This window comes from Budorcas taxicolor, chromosome 13 (assembly GCF_023091745.1).
Source record: "Budorcas taxicolor isolate Tak-1 chromosome 13, Takin1.1, whole genome shotgun sequence".
NCBI lineage: Eukaryota > Metazoa > Chordata > Mammalia > Artiodactyla > Bovidae > Budorcas > Budorcas taxicolor.
In genome coordinates this window covers 45,333,745-45,354,433 of record NC_068922.1, presented here as the reverse complement: position 1 = coordinate 45,354,433, position 20,689 = coordinate 45,333,745, and positions in this window count along the sequence as shown.

Genomic DNA, 20,689 nt, shown 5'->3' with positions numbered 1-20,689 from the left:
GCTAAGTCTTGTCGGATCCTTCCGGAGATAATTGTTTTGAAGAAAAGTAAAGGAGGACAGAAGGGATGACGGACACTCACTGTGAGAACAAACTCAGAGGAGGGCAGGGAGGAGACGGCACAACGGGCCTGCGCTCAGAGCCCGCTGGCCCCGGCCGAGGCACATCCAAGGCTCATGAGTCCAGCTTAGAGAGGAGCTAGAGAGGACGGGGGAGACCAGGAAGGACAGGCTACACAGGGCGGGACACAGTGGACTTGAACCAGGACTTTAGCTTCCTTCTCAGCGGAAAGGCTGATGTGGGGAGGTTATGAGTAGGGAGGTTATGAGTAGGGAGTTGACATAGGGGGTCACATGCGATCAAGTCACTCTGGCCGCTACACTGAGAAGGGCCTGCAGGTATGAGGGGAAAACAGAACCACTTGGAGCCCATTGCAATAACCCAGGAGTGGACGATGCTGGCTCATGGCAGGTGGTACCAAGGAACACTGTAGCAAGAGTAAGGAGTTGGGATATATTGATATTTTTAAAATGGAGTCAACTAAATTTGACATTTGATTGGATACGTGCTGTCATAGAAGGGAAGGAATCAAGGACTGTTTCAAGGGTTTTTCTCTGAAAAAAAGGAAGGATGCAGTCACCTCACTGAATGGGGAAGAGTGGGTGAGGATGCAGGAAAGTTGGGGTTTTATCTCGGGGTGTGTTGTCACGTCGAGTGTCTGTGAAGTTCTGGGGAGGCTGTAGTGGTCTCTGTCTGAATTGGCTAAATGAATCTGGATTTGGTGCAAAAGATCACGAGTGGAAATATACGTTTAGGGATTGCTTCCCTGGTGGTTCAGGTGGTAAAAAATCTGCCTACAATGCAGGAGACCTGGATTTGATCTCTGGGTTGGAAAGATCCCCTGAAGGAGGGCATGGCAACCCACTCCAATTTTCTTCTCTGGAGGATTCCAAGGACCGAGGAGCCTGGTGGGCTACAGTCCATGGGTCGCAAAGAGTCAGACACAACTGAGCATGCACACACACAGTGATGAATGTTAACAAAATCTCCAGACTGGATGTATCGACCAGGAAGTGGAGATGGGAAAGGAGAAGCAATCAGGAATCAACTGGGGGGATTCCATGGAAAAAGTTGAAAACGAAACTGGAAATGTGCTTTCTTGGACATCAAGAGAGAAAGGTATTGACAAAAGAAGTGAATACCAATTATTTCAACTGTTATTGATAAGCTAATAGGATAAAGGCCAAAACTGGCCATTGCTTTTCTAAAAGTGTGAGTCAATGGAGACTTGACAAAGCTTGCGGTTTTTGGAATGGGGGATGGGCACCAATCTAATCAGAAGGGTTTAATAAGGACATTTGGAGGCTCCACGAGGGAATTTATCTGCCAAGATAAATGGAGAAATACAGCAGTGAAAGAGGCAGTGCGGATAAGAGAGGATTTTATCCTTGTTGTTCTGGATTTTCTTTTTCTTTCTTTTTTCTTTTTTGTGGTGGAGCGACACAAATTTTTAAAGAAATACATTGTGATTTTAGACTGGAGGGGAGGTCATGACTTAGAATTTTTCAAGATTCAGAAATTTTGTGATCATGGAAAGACTGAAATGGAGGCACAAGAGAGTAGAAGATACATGTGAAATATATTTAATACAGAGTCATGATTATTCACTATTAGACTTTCGGGAAACATCTAACATAATTTTAAATGTATTTGAACTACTGGAAATAAAATGATATACAAGTGCATGTAGGTTATTTCATTCTTCCAACGTAACTGTTTTGATTTAAATTTGAAATAAATCACATGAAATATAAGACTACTGTTCACAGTCTTTAACAAATGGCTCATCTTAAAGCTTTTCTCCACTAACGTGCATTAATTAAAGAGATTGGAGTAGAGTGGAGAGGGGATGGTGAGTGGGTCTGTTGGGACATCTATGAATAAATCTTTATATATAAAGCTTTGAAATTTCAGGGCCTCCCACATCCAAGAAGAGTATAAGCTGTGATGTTTACATAATGATACATAAACTACCTCCCACAGCTCCTACTGAAGACACCATTTTTCCCCAAAGAAATTTTACATTATAACGAACCTGCTCCACACTAGGGCTCCAGGTCTGTGCTCAGCTCTGGCTTCCAACTGTCTGTTAGGAAGTATTTACACAATGGAAGCAGAATTCCAGTTTCTCTGCCACTGTGAAACATCACCATAGAGCTGTCAGTGTTGGAATCCAAAATCCACTTTTGATCTCATTCATCTGACTTGTTGGAGAGAGATGGCAAGATGAAAGGGAGAAAATATTCACTTATTACACAAAACTCAAAATTCCCTTATAACTAACATGTCATCTCACAGTCTTTGAAGTAAGTGGCCAAATTTTAATTCTACTGTGTGTGTGTGCACTCGTGTCTGACTCTTTATGACCACACGCACTGTAGCCCATCAGGCTCCTCAGTCCATGGGATTCTCTAGGCAAGAATACCCAAGTGGGTTGCTGTACTCTCCTCCAGGGGACTTCCCAACCCAGGGATCAAACCTGCTTCTCCTGCATTGGCAGGTGGATTCTTTACCACTGAGCCATCAGGGAAGCCCTTTAGTTCTATCAAATTGATGCTAAATCCATGCTTTCTAAATTGAGCTATATTTCAAGATTTTTCTTTTAAAAAATTAATGATACCACCCATACTTTGTGCAATAACAGTAGAAAAGTGTATTATCAGAAAAGAAAAATCAAGACTTGAAATATATACGAATGTTAGGAGAGCTGAAGTTTCATCTTCATGATGATGAAGGGGCCAGAACTTCATTCTCCCTTTTGACCAATCAGAAAGCAGGCAGTGCCCAGAAGCCTAGGACACCCGTCCAGGGCCTGAGAGCTGATGGCTGTCTGCTGGCATCACTCTCGAGGCTCAGTGATTAAAAAGCTCGTCATCCCCCCAAATGAACCTGGACTGCACTCCCACAACCACCAAAGTGCACGGAAGATGCTGCTAATTAACCATCTCACCACTCTTCACTGATTTCCTAGGAGGACTAGCTGCCTTAATCTCTTCTCTTTATTAAATGATTCAAGAGCCCTTAATTGCGATCTGTCTTCATTATAGCTCTTAAACCCCGTCCTCAAAATTTCACAGCTCTTCTCTGAAATCTCACGGCACATCTCCAAGAACCATCACCTTATTTTACCATTACGTCCTTAAAGAGACCAGCACCTCTTCTCTCAAAGACAGCCAAACAGACAAGGGTAGGTTGTAATTACAGTTACATGTTTTCTGAGCAAGAGGGGATTCAGTGCTTGCATTACTTGCTGACAGCTTTGTGTGTGTGCTGTATTGGGGCCTTATTTTCAGTCTATTAAAAGGTGTGCCCACTTTCAATCAGGCAGACCTGCATAGACTAATGATAACTTTTAGACAACTTTCTCAAAGTGACATTAAAACCCATTCGATTACCTAACAGGCAATGTTGAACACTAAAAATTTCATAGGATGCAATGTCATTGTGAAATTGTGAAATTGATGTTTCCCTTTTTTCTTCCTTTTTTCAAAGCACAAGATTAAAATAAGCTTAGCTCTAAGGTAGCTTAAATACAAGATTCCCATTCACCGTGGGAAGCCTTTATGACAGATATCATTGTCCAAGGTACGTATTAAGAGAAATAGTTAATACCGTGAAGGCCTCTGGCTAAACTCCGGTTCATAAAACCTCTCCCATTCACAGAAATAAATTATATTATGTTCCTTTCTCCAGTTTTGTAGCCGAGAATACCATGTTTTGGTAGACAAACAACGAGCCCTCAGCCTGTCCCTATCGGAGGCTTCTGACAGATGTACAAGGATTGTGCTACCGCAGTGGAGAAGGGTGCTATCTGGATGTCTTCTCCTGGGGGGCTATTAGTCCCTGATCCAAGATACGCTTTTGGGGGGAGAGCAGAGGAAAATAGGAGGCTGACATGAGAGCCATTTATCACCTACTGCTGTGTGCAGGATAAAAGGAGCCTCTCTCAAGACAGTCTATTATCTGCGGCTTGCTGGCTTCATGCTGTCATATGTTTTTTTCAGCAGTCGATAAACTGCTGAAGGCTGCATTTGGAGAGTAAGTACTGTTGTACGTCTAACTTTATATATCGTGCTTTTATTTACAGCAGCATTTGCCCATTTTCTTCAAGAACCTAGTATAGACCAGGAGGTATATTTTCTACTTACCAGATCATTCATTGATGATTGTTTACCAAATTTATCATTATAATGAATAAACCAGCAAAACATACATATTTTAAAAATCTCCCTGCCTCCAAGTCTAAACAAGTACACACACACTTTCACTTAGCAAGTGTGTTGCTTCCTTCTCTCATTTGTTGACTCTCATCTCTATTTTAATCTGTGCCTTCTTTCATTGGTGTTTGCCATCTGAGACCCTATAAACGAGGCATTAATTTCCGTTAAAAGCTCTGCTCTCTTCTAGCATGAAACCCCTGCCTGCATAATAGGGAGTTAGTTCCTAAGCTCTATTTTATAAAATCGGGTGGAGGAAGACAGGGTTAGGAATCATTCAGAAGTGTTTGCAGGTAAGGAATTTTCAACAGCCTTTGTTCTGGCCAGCCAGGCATTCACCCACTAATTTATTAAGGACAAGATCAATAACCTGAACTAGATTGCTGTGCTTAACTTGAATCGAATTTATGCCATGTTTACAGCTGTTTTCTCTGATAGCATCCTTGAAGGAGATGAGCTGTTAATCTAATGTGTTTTTGCCACCATTTTGCATGTGCTGATTGCTTCAATGACTTCCTAGAGATTCTTTATAGTAAGACCAAACTCATAGCCAGAAATCAATCAGAGCAGCGCTTTATTTCTCTCTAAGGAATATAAAAAACTTATCAGAAACAAAATAGTGCCTCTTAACTGTGGTTAGCCTTGGGCAGTGTATGTCCAGCAGGCTCAAGCAAGGGCCAGTGAAGAGTATTACTCACGGTGGCAACACTGCAGAGTGTGTTATTGTTCAGTCCTGGGCCACCCTGCCCACGGAGCTGCTAGGACACTATTACTGCATCACAGGTTCTCTGCATCCGGAGTCCTGACATGGCTTGCCTGGCTCTCTCCAAGACTGCAGTCAAGGTGTCAGACAGGACAGGGTTCTCAGCTGGAGATTAAGGATGGAAGGGCCCCCTCTCAAGTCTATTTGGTCATTTTGGCAAAACTCATGGCCTCAAGACAACAGGACTCCTGGCTGCTTGCTTCTTCAAAGCCAGAATAAGCAAGGATCTAGAATAAGGCTGCTGGCAACACAGACCCTGCAGAAGATGACGCTGTCCAGGCTGTGCCAGTGCATCACCTTTGCCATTGTAGTCTTTGGGTTGAAAGCAAGTTCCAGGTCACTCCCAAGGGACAGAGATGATAAGAGGGTGCTAACCCGAAGAAAGAATCGTGGACACCACCTTGAAGTCTGTCTGCTGCCATCCACCTTCTGCCTCCAGTGACTCACCTCCTCCCCTGTCAAATGTAGTCGCTCTCCTACCTAAGTCCTCAGAAGTTTCATCCCATTGTGGCATCAGAATCCAAAATCTCATCATCTAGATCAGGTCCCAGTGCAGATGAGGCTCCTGGATGGGATAGACTAAGAACACTCCTGGGCACTGTCCTCTCCTGTGAACGTGTGAAATAGAGACAAGTTGTTTGCCCATCTCACCCCAAGTGCAGTGGTGGGACAGGTGGACGGGAGCAGCTGTAGACGTGTCAGGTCATAAAGAAGGAACATGGGAAGTAAAAGGCAGTCAACAATCCACAGCAGCTTTAGAATTCAGCAGGGAGGTCCTTGATTCAGTTCCACGACTTGGGGCTAATTCCTCGGGACTCTGGACACTTTCTTTTGGAACACACTCTCCGCCCTCTGAGGCATCAGCTGCACGCACACTTCCCCGAGGTTTTCACTGTGTTGGCAGTACAATTGTGAGGACAAAACTACTATCACTTAGAAATAATTTTGTCAAGTAACCAAATAAAATGAAAATAAACTATTTTTTCAATATTCTACTTTTGAGACTCTCTTTGAGTAGGATATATCAAAGAAGTTATATTCTACAAAATTGTAGGCAAATAATAAGAATGATAATTAAAAACAATTCAATTTTTAAGAAATTTTATATGCATGGAAATATTCCCTTGAATCATAACTTGTGAAGCTTTCAGACAATTTAAAATCATAACCCTCAAAATATTAGTTGTCAATCATGGACATTTAGTAGTAAAAATGGGCATTTAACTGGTTTTCTTAATAAAATATTTTGGATTCACAACTCTTAAAAAGATATTATGCCTATGTTTACAAAGTGATATGGAGAATGAAGGAGTTATTTTTATTCAGAAGAATCTAGCAAGCTGTGATAGAGAAGGAGTTTTCTCCTCAACAACACAGCTAGAGAACAGATATTTCCTCAAAAGGAAAGTGGATGCTTTTACCATAAGAAGGAAAACAGAGCACACAGGCCAGTCATGACTAAGGTACTTCCACAGATTGTCTGGCAGAACAAGGTCTGGGGTTATCAGACTCTTGAAAAGTTGTGGAGAAAACACAGTTTTGACACAAGCGTGGACAGGGCAGTGCTGTCCGCAGGGACCACGCAGATCCCAGCCAGGACAGCTAGGGGAGGAGACCTGAAATGTCCCGAGCACAGGCAATGAGTCCATTCCCTGAGAAATTTGATGGGAGTCCTGAGGGGCCGGGTCAGGCCAGGCCTGTGTCCAGGAGTTTGGAGTCTGAGTCTGGGTGTTGGAGGAACCACTGCTGACAGTCTTGGAGAAGATGGACAAGCACATCCAATGTCACAGTCCCAAAGGCTTTCTAAGGCTGGGGCCTGTTTGCCTGGCCGCTGCCTCTCCCCTGGACGTGAGCCGATGCTGACGGATCCCTAGATGTGGACATCTAGGGATCTAGACGTCTAGGGACATCTAGGGATCCCGTGGACATCTCCCTCCCGCATCAGTGTGATCACACCATTGCAAAGCCTGGAAAGTATTAGTTTAGTAGGTCCCCAGATAGCTGTCCAGGTCCTCTATGCATACGTAGGAGCTCAGAAATTATGATAAATTGAATTATTGAATTTGTTACATATTGCTTCTGTTTTATGTTTTGGTTTTTTGGCCCCTGCACCCCCTGCATTGGAAGGTGAAGTCTTAACCAGGAAAGTCCCGGGAAATTATAATTTTGTGTCCATGCATATAGTAAACAACTCTATATATTTAGGCTTCATTATTGTTTAGAAAAGTTGTATAATTGTTAATGTAATCTTCAGTGTGTTTTTAAAATTTTTTCTTAAAATTTTTTTTATTTTTATGTAACTATTGCAAACAGTAGATTTTATTAAAATTATTTAGTTTAATCATTACTGCTACTGCAGGCAGGATTAAACATTACTTCCTAACACTTAAGCTTTAGGAATTCACATAAAATTAATGATTTTGTTGGATGAACGCAGTTGTTATCTGTGTAGTAAGCTTTGTTCCGTGATCAGGGCCTGCTTCTCCAAGTTGTTGCATGCTCTTCTCACCCTTTTCTCTTATTTCACTCTTGTCTATGACCCTTTAGTCAGGCTGTAGTGAAATAGTTCAGAACACGGAAAGAGGAAAATTAGCTTCTAAACAGAGGAGTGACTCTGTAGACACTTTGTTGCTTTAAAAGAATTATTTACATAAAACACTTTAATAAAATTTGTTTAATGCCATTTAAGAGTTGAGACCTGCCTCTTGAGAAACCTGTATGCAGATCAGGAAGCAACAGTTAGAACAGGACACGAAACAACAGACTGGTTCCAAATAGGAAAAGGAGTACGTCAAGGCTGTATATTGTCACCCTGCTTATTTAACTTCTATGCAGAGTACATCATGAGAAATGCTGGGCTGGAAGAAGCACAAGCTAGAATCAAGATTGCCGGGAGAAATATCAATAACCTCAGATATGCAGATGACACCACCCTTATGGCAGAAAGTGAAGAGGAACTAAAAAGCCTCTTGATGAAAGTGAAAGAGGAGAGTGAAAGAGTTGGCTTAAAGCTCAACATTCAGAAAATGAAGATCATGGCATCTGGTCCCATCACTTCATGGGAAATAGATGGGGAAACAGTGGAAACAGTGTCAGACTTTATTTTGGGGGGCTCCAAAATCACTGCAGATGGTGACTGCAGCCATGAAATTGAAAGACGGACTTCCCTGGTGGCTCAGACGGTAAAGCATCTGTCTATAATATGGGAGACATGGGTTCGATCCTTGAGTCGGGAAGATCCCCTAGAGAAAGAAATGGCAATCCACTCCAGTATTATTGCCTGGAAAATCCCATGGACAGAGGAGCCTGGTAGGCTACAGTCCATGGGGTCGCAAAGAGTTGGACATGACTGAGCGACTTCACTTACTCCTTGGAAGAAAAGTTATGACTAACCTAGATAGCATATTGTAAAGCAGAGACATTACTTTGCCAACAAAGATCTGTTTAGTCAAGGCTATGGTTTTTCCAGTTGTCATGTATGGATGCGAGAGTTGAACTGTGAAGAAAGCTGAGCACCGAAGAATTGATGCTTTTGAGCTGTGGTGTTGGAGAAGACTCTTGAGAGTCTGCAAGGAGATCCAACCAGTCCATTCTAAAGGAGATCAGCCCTGGGTGTTCTTTGGAAGGAATGATGCTAAAGCTGAAACTCCAGTACTTTGGCCACCTCATGGGAAGAGTTGACTCATTGGAAAAGACTCTGATGCTGGGAAGGATTGGTGGCAGGAGGAAAAGGGGACGACAGAGGATGAGATGGCTGGATGGCATCACCAGGAGATGGTGATGGACAGGGGGGGCTGGTGTGCTGTGATTCTTGGGGTCGCAAAGAGTCGGACACGATTGAGCGACTGAACTGAACTGAAGAGTTGAGACAGCTAAGCAACCTAGGAATAGCTCATCCCTTATAACCAACAGAAAGTGTTGTGTTTCGGTTTTGTCTTCCAAGATCCCCTGCAGATGTGAAGTTTGCTTTGCCGTAGCTGCCTTGCAATGTTAATCTATTGGAATCACCTCGCATACTCCTGTCAGACATGCAGATGAAGTGTTCCCAAATGTTGACAGTGAACTTGAAGACTCCAGGTTTTGGAGAGAGAATTTCTGGACCGACTGCCAGTGCCATTGCCAACTAATTAGTGCTGCTGCCTTTAGACCAATTGGGGAGGAAGAAGAGCTCAGAGGGTGCTGGTAGGTGATCCAGGGTCTTTCCACCCAGTGAGGGCACAAGTCTGAACTCTGTCTTCCCTCTTGGTTCTGCTACACTGCAAAGTTTGAAGCTTTACTTTAGCTATTATTTATGTTTCTTCCAAAGACATAAACAGTAGGAAGCTCCGTTCTCCTTGATTGAGAGTACAGATTGGCAATGTACAAAATGCTCTCATCTTTAAATTATGTATGTGTATGTGTTTACACAATTTTCAGGTGAAAAGTATAGAAAGATGGAAGTTAGAGGGCTTACTTAGGGTAAGGTAAACGTGTGCTGTGCTAAGTCACTTCAGTCATGACCAACTCTGTAACCCCATGGACTGTAGCCCACCAGGCTCCTCTGTCCATGGGCTTCTCCAGGCAGGAATAGTCGAGTTGGTTGCCATTTCTTTCTCCAGGGGATCTTCCTGTCCCAGGGATCAAACTCTCATCTCCTGCATTATAAAATGCTGGAAAGTGACAAAAGCAGAATCGGTCATCTTCTAAATGCCTTACTTTTATACTACATACCATTTCTTGTTGCTTGAGGTATGCCTGTATTGCTATGAACTTTCCTCTTAGCACTGCTTTTATAGTGTCCCACAGGTTTTGGGTTGTTGTGTTTTCATTTTCATTAGATTCTATGCACATTTTGATTTCTTTTTTGATTTCTTCTGTGATTTGTTGGTTATTCAGAGGTGTGTTGTTCAACCTCCATATGTTGGAATTTTTAATAGTTTTTCTCCTGTAATTGAGATCTAATCTTAATGCATTATGGTCAGAAAAGATGCTTGGAATGACTTCGATTTTTTTGAATTCATCAAGTTTAGATTTATGGCCCAGGATGTGATCTATCCTGGAGAATGTTCCATGAGCACTTGAGAAAAAGGTGAAATTCATTGTTTTGGGGTGAAATGTCCTATAGATATCAATTAGGTCTAACTGGTCTAATGTGTCATTTAAAGTTTGCGTTTCTTTGTTGATTTTCTGTTTAGTTGATCTGTCCATAGGTGTGAGTGGGGTATTAAAGTCTCCCACTATTACTGTGTTATTGTTGATTTCCCCTTTCATGCTTGTTAGCATTTGTCTTACATATTGCGGTAGTGGCCTTCTTTGTCTCTTTTCACAGCCTTTGTTTTAAAGTCTATTTTATCGGATATGAGTATTGCTACTCCTGCTTTCTTTTGGTCTCTATTTGCGTGGTATATCTTTTTCCAGCCCTTCACTTTCAGTCTGTATGTGTCCCTTGTTTTGAGGTGGGTCTCTTGTAAGCAGCATATAGAGGGGTCTTGTTTATGTATCCATTCGGCCAGTCTTTGTCTTTTGGTTGGGGCATTCAACCCATTTACGTTTAAGGTAATTATTGATAAGTATGATCCTGTTACCATTTACTTTATTGTTTTGGGTTCAGGTTTATACACCCTTTTTAGATTTATTATCAAGTTGGATTTTCACTGTGATCCTCTCAATAGCTGAAGTGGAAAACTAAAGATCTGTTTATATGAAAAGTCCTTGTTTGCTGCCTAGTTGTACCCGCCCAAATAATAGATGAAACCAAATGCTGGAAGGTACAATGTTGTGCATGGGTGCATGTCTTTCTTACTCATGGTATAGTGAAAATCCTTCTTAATTTTTTTAAGAAAAAAAGGCCATTTCTAGCATGCTGTTATTTATTCTTTTAAAATTTCATAGTAGCACAGAAAAGTTTGCCAACATACTGATATTATCTGGAGGATTAGTCTGATGTTCAAAGCAGGCTCTATTGCATTTTCCGATTGTTGAAAACCCACACTGCTTTCCTAAGCTTGTTTCTTTCAGCGTGTATGGTAGCAGAGACCAGCATCACAGGGTGCCAGGTAATTTAGGGAACTAGCAAACCATGAATTTTCAGCTTGAGCTCCTTTGTGCAGTTGGCTCCATCCTTATACAGCTCAAACCCATCTTACTAAAACAAATATTTTAGGTCATTGAATCCAAGGGAAAAAAAATCGATTAAAAAAAATTCCAACTGGCTCAAAAGCTAGTAAGTTTTTGTGTTCAGGCCGTAATTTAGAATATGCTGTCTAATTACGTGCTGTCCCCGCCAAAGCCACTCAAGGGAACAATGACACAGTATAAATACAACAGTGATCTGGAGACGCTTTGGCCAAGGGAAAGCATCATTATGAAAGGCTCAAGAAGGAGCTGGGTCTGCACACCTGTGTCGATGCCTTTGCCAAGCAGAAGTGTGATCCAAGTGCAGAACTGAAGGGTACCACCATGGATTACAAGTCTTCTCTCCAAAGCCACCCGTTGGAATACAATACACTGAACACAATGAAATTATTGATTCTCTTTGTAAGTAAAGAACCATGATCTAATTATCAACAAAGTTGCTAAAAAATATTCTGAGAACATTTTTATCATAAAAAAATTGAGCTTCACAAAAATGCCCTTCTTTTTCACATGGGCAATGTTCAGAAACTCAAGGGAGACGAGTATTTTTATCAAAGCGCAAATGAAGAGTTATGTGGCCTGGAAGCTTCATGCCGTCTGTAATTAATGGAAGATCACTTATTTTACCTATTTATTTACTAGAGCTTATGAGGCACGGCCTCTTTTTTTTCTTTTTCTGGCTACACTGGGTCTTCACTGAGGTGCGTGGACTTCTCTACTTGCAGTGCCCAGACTTGCTTGTTCTGAAGCATGTGGGATCCTTAGCTCTCCAGCCAGGGATTGAACCTGTGTCCCCTGACCTGGAAGGTAGATTTTTGACCAGTGAACCACCAGAGAAGCCCCAGAAGATAATTTATTTTAGAATTGAAGAAAAGAACACATTAGCATCATGGCATATTTCTATATCATTATTTATTCTCAGGTCACTTTAGATTTGTAGAAAGTTCAAAAAATGGCACAGAGAAATCTTTACCCAGATTCCACAACTGTTAGCATTTTTACCCACCACATTGGCCTTTTCGTTTCTCTTCCTATAGATGTGTAGGATCATAAAAAGTAAGTTGTAGACTTACTTTTACAGTAAGCTACTTAAAAAAATTTTTTTTAATTGAAGGATAATTGCTTTACAGAAGTTTGTTGTTTTCTGTCAAACAAGAATTAGCCATGTCCCCTCCCTCCCATCTCCCTCGCCATCTGACACCTCTAGATTGTCACAGAGCCCCTGTTTGAGATCCCTGATTGATAGAGCAAACTCCCTTTGGCTATCTAGTTTACATATGGTAATGTAAGTCTACATGTTATTCTCTCCATACATCTCACCCTCTCCTCCCCTATCCTCATGTCCACACGTCTGTTCTCTATGTCAGTTTCTCCATTGCTGCCCTACAAATAAATTCATCAGTACCTTACTTTTGGAGTAAGCTTATCCACACAATAAACTAAATCAGGAAGTTAACATAACACTATCATCCAATCTACAGACCCTAGCTACATTTTGGCAACTGCCCCAGTAGTTTTCTTCATAGAAAAAAAAGTTCCAGCAGTCTGTCCAAGAACACATGCCCCACTCAGAGTTCACAGCTCACCCACTGCCTTTGACCCAGAACAGCTTGTCTTCTCCTGGTGTGAGTGCTGGGAGGTAATACTTAACCATTTTGGAGAATAACTCCCCACTGGATGAGCCTAGGGTGGGCAGTGTCCTTCTTGCTAAGATTTAGGGAATGGAAGGGGTGGGGAGCAACTTCACAACAGAGGAAGCTGATCCACAGGACCCCAGCCATGTGGTCAAGGTCTGCATCAATGGGAATGGTTGTGAGCACCGTATATACTCTGATGCAATGTGATGGAAACAACGGTTCACCTATCTTATCTTCCCTTCAAATCCCACAGCCCCAGTCTAATCATTAGATAATATGAGTCAAGTCCCGACAGGGTACCTTCTGCAAAGCACCTCAGCGTTCCCCAGTGTTTGCAAGGTCAAAGCCAAGAAGAGCCTAATGGGCTGCCAAATAAGTGCAATGTGACATCATGAATGAGATCCTGGGACTGAAATAGGACTTTGCTGTTCAGTCGTTCAGTCGTGTCCAGCTCTCTATGACCCCTTGCACTGCGGCACACCAGGCTTCCCTGTCCTCCACTGTCTTCCAGAGCTTGTGCAAACTCATGTCCATTGAGTTGGTGATGCTATCCAACCATCTCATCCTCTGTGGTCCCCTTCTCCTCCCTTCAATCTTTCCCAGCATTAGGTTCTTTTCCAACGAGTCAGTTCTTCACATCAGGTGGCCAAAGTATTAGAGCTTCAGCTTCAGCATCAGTCTTTCCAACAAATATTCAGGGTTGACTTCCTTTAGGATTGACTGGTTTGATCTCCCATGCCCTTCTCCAGGGGATCTTCCCAATCCAGGGATCTAATGCAGGTGTCCTGCATTGTAGACAGATTCTTTACCGTCTGAGCCACTAAGGAAGCCCAAGGTATACATTAAGGGAATCCAAATAAAATATGGACTTTAGTTTATAATAATATCCAATGTTATTTCATTAATTGTGACAAGTGTACCATTCTAAGGTAAGATGCTAATCACGAGGAAAAATGAATATGGGTTATGGGGTGATTCTGCACTATCATTGGAATTGTCTATAAATCTAAAGCAATTCTAAAAGGAAAGCATATTTAAGATCTACATCTCAAAACTTACAGAGCAGTAGGTGGTGAATAAAAAAAGTTTTAAAATGAATAATTGATGGCTTTGCAAAACACAGTCAAGTTTCAATAAAAAAGAGTAAGGAAAGAGAGCCTGTGTTATGGGAGGTCAAAGTTATCATGTAGTAAAGAGGATTAGTCCCTTTGCTGAGTCTCAAAGGCATAATTGGAAGAGAAATACCAGGCAGTGGCTCCCAGATGCCAACATTTTGTTCTGGACAAACAGAAACCCTGGAACAAAAAAGTCACATTATCTTTGATCAACAGAGTAAATGAGATAATTTATCAGACATTTATTTATCTCTGAACTAACTTGGTAACTGATCATAGTACAATCAGAAATCAAATAATTAAGACAGATCACTTATTTCTTGCTGTGTTGGGAAAAGACGTAAAAAAGCAACAACAGATTTCAGGTGAAGTTGCCTTTTCCGTCATTTCAAGCAATGACCCCTGCCCTGTTCCCACATCTCCTTTTTCTGATCACTGTTAACGCCCACCCTGTAAACTGCACAGTCTCCATACGATCCTTGCCCACATGAACTACTGGTCTTCATTGCATTTATCTGCAACTGCTCCCATTAAATCAGCTTTGTATATTATAACTTTACCACCCATCCACCCCCAATCATCTCTTGTGTTCTCTGATTATTCAGGAAGCTTACCCAAAAAATCCTTTTTGACCCAAGCTACTCTCTACCATGGCAAATGATACATTTATCTACTTACTATTTTGGTGCTTTATTCAATTTTGTTGTTTAACTTACCCCGATGATGCCTTCCTTTTAAATTGCAGCTCCTTAGTCAATGGCAACTTCTTGTATAGTGCCGTGCACACAGCCCATATCCATCTTGGTAGATGAACATGAACTGATGAAAAAAAGATAGACATTTTCAGATTACGTATTTTCATCCCTTGAGATGTAAAAATCTGGTCAAAATTGGAAGGGAGGAAGTAAAAATGTCATTATTTACAGATTGACAAGATATTTGATATAGAAAACCCTAAAGTCTCCACCCAGAAACAATTGATTAACATCCAGAAATTCCAGATTCAACTTCACATTTATGTAATTCCTTTTATAAAGTCATCCTCCGTGAGTTTGATGGAGTCTCTGACAGTCAGGTCAATCGTCTCAAATCATCAAGTTCAGAAACTGTAATAATCAGTTTGCTGGTGGACCAACTACTTAGTTTAACCCAAAACGCCTCATTGCTGTGGGGGTGGGAACCCTACAGTTTTCAAGGCCAAGTGTGATCATATCTGGACACTTGTCCCCAGACACTGGAGCAGCCTTGCTGTGACCTGATGGGATTTTTTTTAAGTGTTTTTGCTGTGCTATGCCGCCTGTGGGATCTTGCATCCTAGATCAGTGATCAAACCCTGGCCTTATGCTGGGAGCGCCAAGTCCTAACTGGACCACCAGGGAAGTCCTGGGACCTGATGGAACCCTAACCACATCGTGTACTGTGCGCTTCATCTTCACATTCCCACCCCACCGCCTTGGGATGTCACCGTGCATAAGTAACAAACACACGACATCTTGTCCCCTGGTTAGACTAACTTTCCCTCTTAATTTGTTTTTCTTTACATCCTGCTTACTCATTACTCATATTCAATTATAAGTCAGATTTCTTCTAGAGTTTAATTACTCCTCTGGTTGAAATGATAAATTAATTTGCCTTTTAACTCTTTAGCACCTCTCAAAGTCTATGAATTTGGTGCTATTTTATTTTCTGTGGTGGAGGACTGGTGTTTTACATGAATTATAGCAATGAGTGAGTGACAGTGAAGAATATTGTAGTTTACAACTGTAGAAGGTGAGTGTTTCTCTTCTGTATAAAGCTTTTCTGCCATGATGTAGCACAGGCTCCTGCAAATTCAAACATACCTCATTGCAAGCCACAGAATTATCGAAATGCTCTATCTTTTGATTATTTTTCATATTGTTATTTATTTTCTCAGGAAGACATATGTTCTGTATATAAAGCACTTACAGATAAATGCTTTACAAGATTCACAAGCTCCTGTACTGTTTAGTCTCTGAAACACTGATAAAAATTTGGTCATGTGATTTAAGCTTATACTTTCCTTTCTTATCGCCATTCCATCTTTCAAGCCATGTCAGTTATTACTTTCAATATTTTAAATGATCTTATAGAAGATGGAAACAAAAATACTGCAGCCAGCATTTTTAAAAATGAAGACTTTTATTTTTTATAGAAGTTTCAGTTTTACAGAAAAATTAGAAGTACAGACAAATCCCATATTACCATTCCCCACAATGTCCCCTGTTATTAACATCTTGCAATGGTATGGTACATTTGTTTCAACTGCTCAACAAATATTTATACATTAGGGAACTGCAAATCAAACCAACACTGAGATACCATGACATACCTATTAGAATGGCCCAAATCCAGGAGACTGATGTCATCAAATGCTTGTGAGGACGTGGAGCAAAAGGAACTCTTATTCATTGCAGATGGGAGGCAGAATGATGGAGCTACATGTGTTTGACATATAATACATTAATATTTTCATCTGTGTTTTATTATATAATCTCCTCCCCATTTGTAGTGATCAACACTGGAAGAACAGATGCAATTTTAACATGAATCCTTTTAAATATTTTACTCAAATGGATTTAAAAAGAAAATGCTGAGCCATGGACACACAAAATCTAAGCAGAATTTTTTTTTTAATTTGTTTTGGAGATTGTATAGTTTGCAATAATTCAATAATGAATAGAGATAGAGGCTTATAAATTATAAGCAAAATAATTGAATACATCAAACTGGTTTCAGATACTTGCATTGCTGTGCTCACCTGATTCTGGAAGTTTCTTATAAGGCGAAATCTAGTTCTGTGGTTCATCTAATTAATGTTTATAAAGGAAATGTATTGCAACCCACTCCTGTATTCTTGCCTGGAGAATTCCATGGACAGAAGAGCCTGTGGGCTACAGTACATGGGGTTGCAAAGAGTCAGACACGACTGAAGCAACTTAACATATTTCTTCCTCCCTTTTTTCCTACCTTCCTTTGTTTATTATTTTAGTAAGTTAATCTTTATATGGTATCTCTATGTTGGAACAGTTTCTAGGAATGTAAATTTAATTTGGTAAACATTTGGATGCAGTGGTCACTAAGCACCCTCCAGTCTCCATATCCATAGCATGTCAATCTGTTTTTTTCTTTGTTTCTGATGCCGTGCCAGATGAGTAGGTTGGAGGGATGAAGAGGATCGAATACTCCTCTTGGGTCATACAAACAAATTGGAAACCTGCTTGGGTACGGATAACATGATTTTTCCAATTGGCAGCTGTTGGAAGACAAATTACAATCTTAATGGTTTCTCATGGCCCCAGCATGGGAAACATCTATGTTTCCAAGGAATTGAAAAAGTCTTCCTATGAAAATAAGAAATCTCACCTGTGGCATATTTTATCATTCTAGGATACATTCATTGTAGTAATGAAATATGTATTTTAATCACCCATTTTATATGTCTCCTCCTTCTATATAGGATGTATATTAATATATAACCTAGAAACTCTTTATAATTGCAATTAAGAATTTCTTTCCCAATATATTTATATGCCCAATAGGAGTACTTGAAAATATTTATTCCTCTTGCAAGAATAGTACTTCCTTAAATTTCATTGATGCATCAGAAATCTACTGATACTTTACAACTCACACCCATAATACTTAGGTAAAATTATAAATGTTGAAGATGTGATTAGAGGAATCTATGAAATCTGAGTTGAAACAACCCGTCTAGTACTGATAAACACACCTTAGGAAGAAGCACCAACTTCCTCTCCTTATGTCTCAGGATTCCAGCAAATTAGCGTCTGTAATGAACTGTAGGTACTTTTAATGAGCACAGGGAAGAGCATTTGGCTGTTTATCATTTTCCTCTACCAATGTGACATCTCTGCTGATTACTTATATTATGGTTAATTTGCAGCTTATCATCAGTCCTAGTTTCTTAATAAACGTCTCATTAAGTGACGGGAGCTGTCACTTTGCCTCCAAGTTCCCTCTTCCAGTAGAATCTGCAAACGTTTTGGAAAAAAAAAAAAAAAAGCAGCCCACAGCCGGACGTCAGATGTGTCATTTGCTATCATGTTCTAAAGCTTCAGAGGGGTTGTGTTAAATAAATGGCCTTCACAACTCATTATTACCAACTGGACATGTGTAATTAGTCACCATACTGTGGTGTTGTTTCTACATTTTTGGCCGTGGATACATGTCTTTCCAAGCAAATTAAGAAAGTGAGAAGGTGTCCAAAGTGAGAGAGGCATTCTTGTTTTGGAAGGATGCTCAAGTGGAGGATGGTGACATGATGACTTAAGAGGTGTTTTCATAAACTGAGTTGATCAAAGCATTGAAAGGCACCCAGAAAACATAACCACGGTAATCCCTCAAACAAAGCTGTAAACTTACTGGGCAAACTATTCTCAGAATCTTAAGACTAGTGAGCAAGAAGAAAGAACTCGGGGCTCTGCACTGGAGAGAAACTGAAAAGTTAACAAGCCCCCTCCTCTCTTTTAAATCATCAACATAAATGGCAGGTGAGGAACTAAGATTCAGTTCACAAAAATACAGGGAAGTGACCTGGTGTCTTCAAAACACTTGCCTCTGAAGAGTATGCATCAAATTGCAAAATGAGGTTCTCATGGCATATGATTTTGCCATAAAGTCTCTGTGATAAGCATCACCAATCTGCATACTAACTTCTGAGATAGAATCCTTGGAAACCAAGTTTTAAATGTAGTAATAAAATAATCATTGTATTTTAAGCCCAGTTGTCTGGACCCAAGTTATTGTTATAGCATGGGAAAAGGTACTCATCTCTGTTTATAGGAGGCAGAGACGCCCCTTCTCCATGAGAAATCAGGTTGGAAACTGTCATTTGACCATATTATTATCAAGTGGGAAATATTCCTTGACTTTTAAATGACATTTAGCAAGTGTTTCAGTTGCTTCGAAGGTAGTTTATTTCTCAGGGTACATAATCTCTCTAAATAATTCTTTCTACTTGAGTATAAAATACATGTGAAGCGCAGTATATATCATAAGTAGATAGCATGATAAATATTTACAAAATGGACACACCAGCACAACCATGCCCTAGATGGAGTGTGGAGCAGACCAGCGTTCTAGAAGAAACCCTTGTGTTTCCAGCTAGACCCCAACTCCACCAAGAATCACCAGTCAAATTTCTAGCTTTATAAATCATAGTACATAGTACATTTAATCATTGTGTAAATGGAAATCTACAGTATTCCTTTTTTAAAATAGTTGACTTTTCCAATATTTTGCTTATTAGTTTCATGGGATATTTTGTGATCAAGGAAATTTTTTGGTTCTCAGTACTATCTAGTATTCAATAGCATGATTATACCAAGACTCATGTATACATTCCACTGTTGATGGGCATTTAGCCGCTTTACAGCTTGGAGCTATGCCATGCAGTGATGTCACGAGCATTCTTACATCTGTCTTTGATTGGCTGGGATATTGGGTACATAAGTTAAGTTCTATAGATACTGTCAAACAGATTTCCAAACTGCTTAGTCAAAATTCTACTGACCTCAGCAGTGTAGGAGGGCTGTTTGTTCCAGATGCTTACTAATCCTTTGTTTTATGCCTTCAGTCTTTCTGGTAGGTATGCAGAGATTTCTTATCATGGTTACAATTTGCATTTCTCTGATGACTGATGAAATTGAGCACCTTTTCATATATTTATAGGCCTTTTTAATATCTTTTTTATGAACTGTATATTCAAGTCATTATCCATTTTTTCCATTGGCTTGTCTTTATGTATTCTGCATAGAAGGCATTTGTTAAATTATATAACCTTTTTACAATGACTAAAATATGCAAATACTTGGCACTTACCTTGGATATTCATTGATGATTGCTCACAGCCTGGTCATTCCAGACACTTGAGACTCTATTCTGTCTAAATAAAGAACAGAAGACCAATTAATGGAACTCTTGGCTTTAAAATTTAGATATTTCCATTGTCTTAGGCAAAGTATTATACTAACATTCCTCCTAAATGATTAAGAATAGAATTAACACATATGGCATATAAATATAAATCACCCTCTTTACTGTTGAATATGTACAAAAATTTTAAAGTTTTTGAATTTGGTACATATTTGACATTACTAATCTGTATTTTAAGATTTCTAAAATATTATTTAAAACTGAAGCTTTCACTATAGACACTACATCTCATGGCTCATTTTTAAAACAAAGGTATTCTTCAGAACTTTTACTTAGCGTTGGTTTGGAGTTTGCTGGTACCCTATAATCTGATTAGAGACACTAAGATTAAACAATATTTTCTTTTAAAATTGTTACCTTTCTTTGAAGAGACATCTTTTTTGATGTCAGTCTTTGATATTAAATGGCATAAACTTTTTGTTAATATATTTCTTTTCTAATAATTGCCTCTTTATCCCTTGTAATCACGTGACTCTTCTTTCACAAAAATAACATGAATTTGTGCAATGTCTCACATGAGTTTGTGTGATGTCTCACTATATTTTATATAAAACAAGAACATAATGATTTTTAAGAGTATAGAAAGTAGAAGTAGAGACATAACGATTCTAGAGCACTAGGTCATTTGATTCTTATCATTTTCAGCATAACCGTATCAGGTGTGCAGCTTTATCCCCTGCATGCCTGACATGACTCACAGTTAGAGTGACAAGCAGCTTCTCACAGGTACTGCTATGGACCGACTGTCTCCTCCCAACATTCATGTGCTGAAACTCATCATGTCCTATACTCTCAATAAATACAGCGTC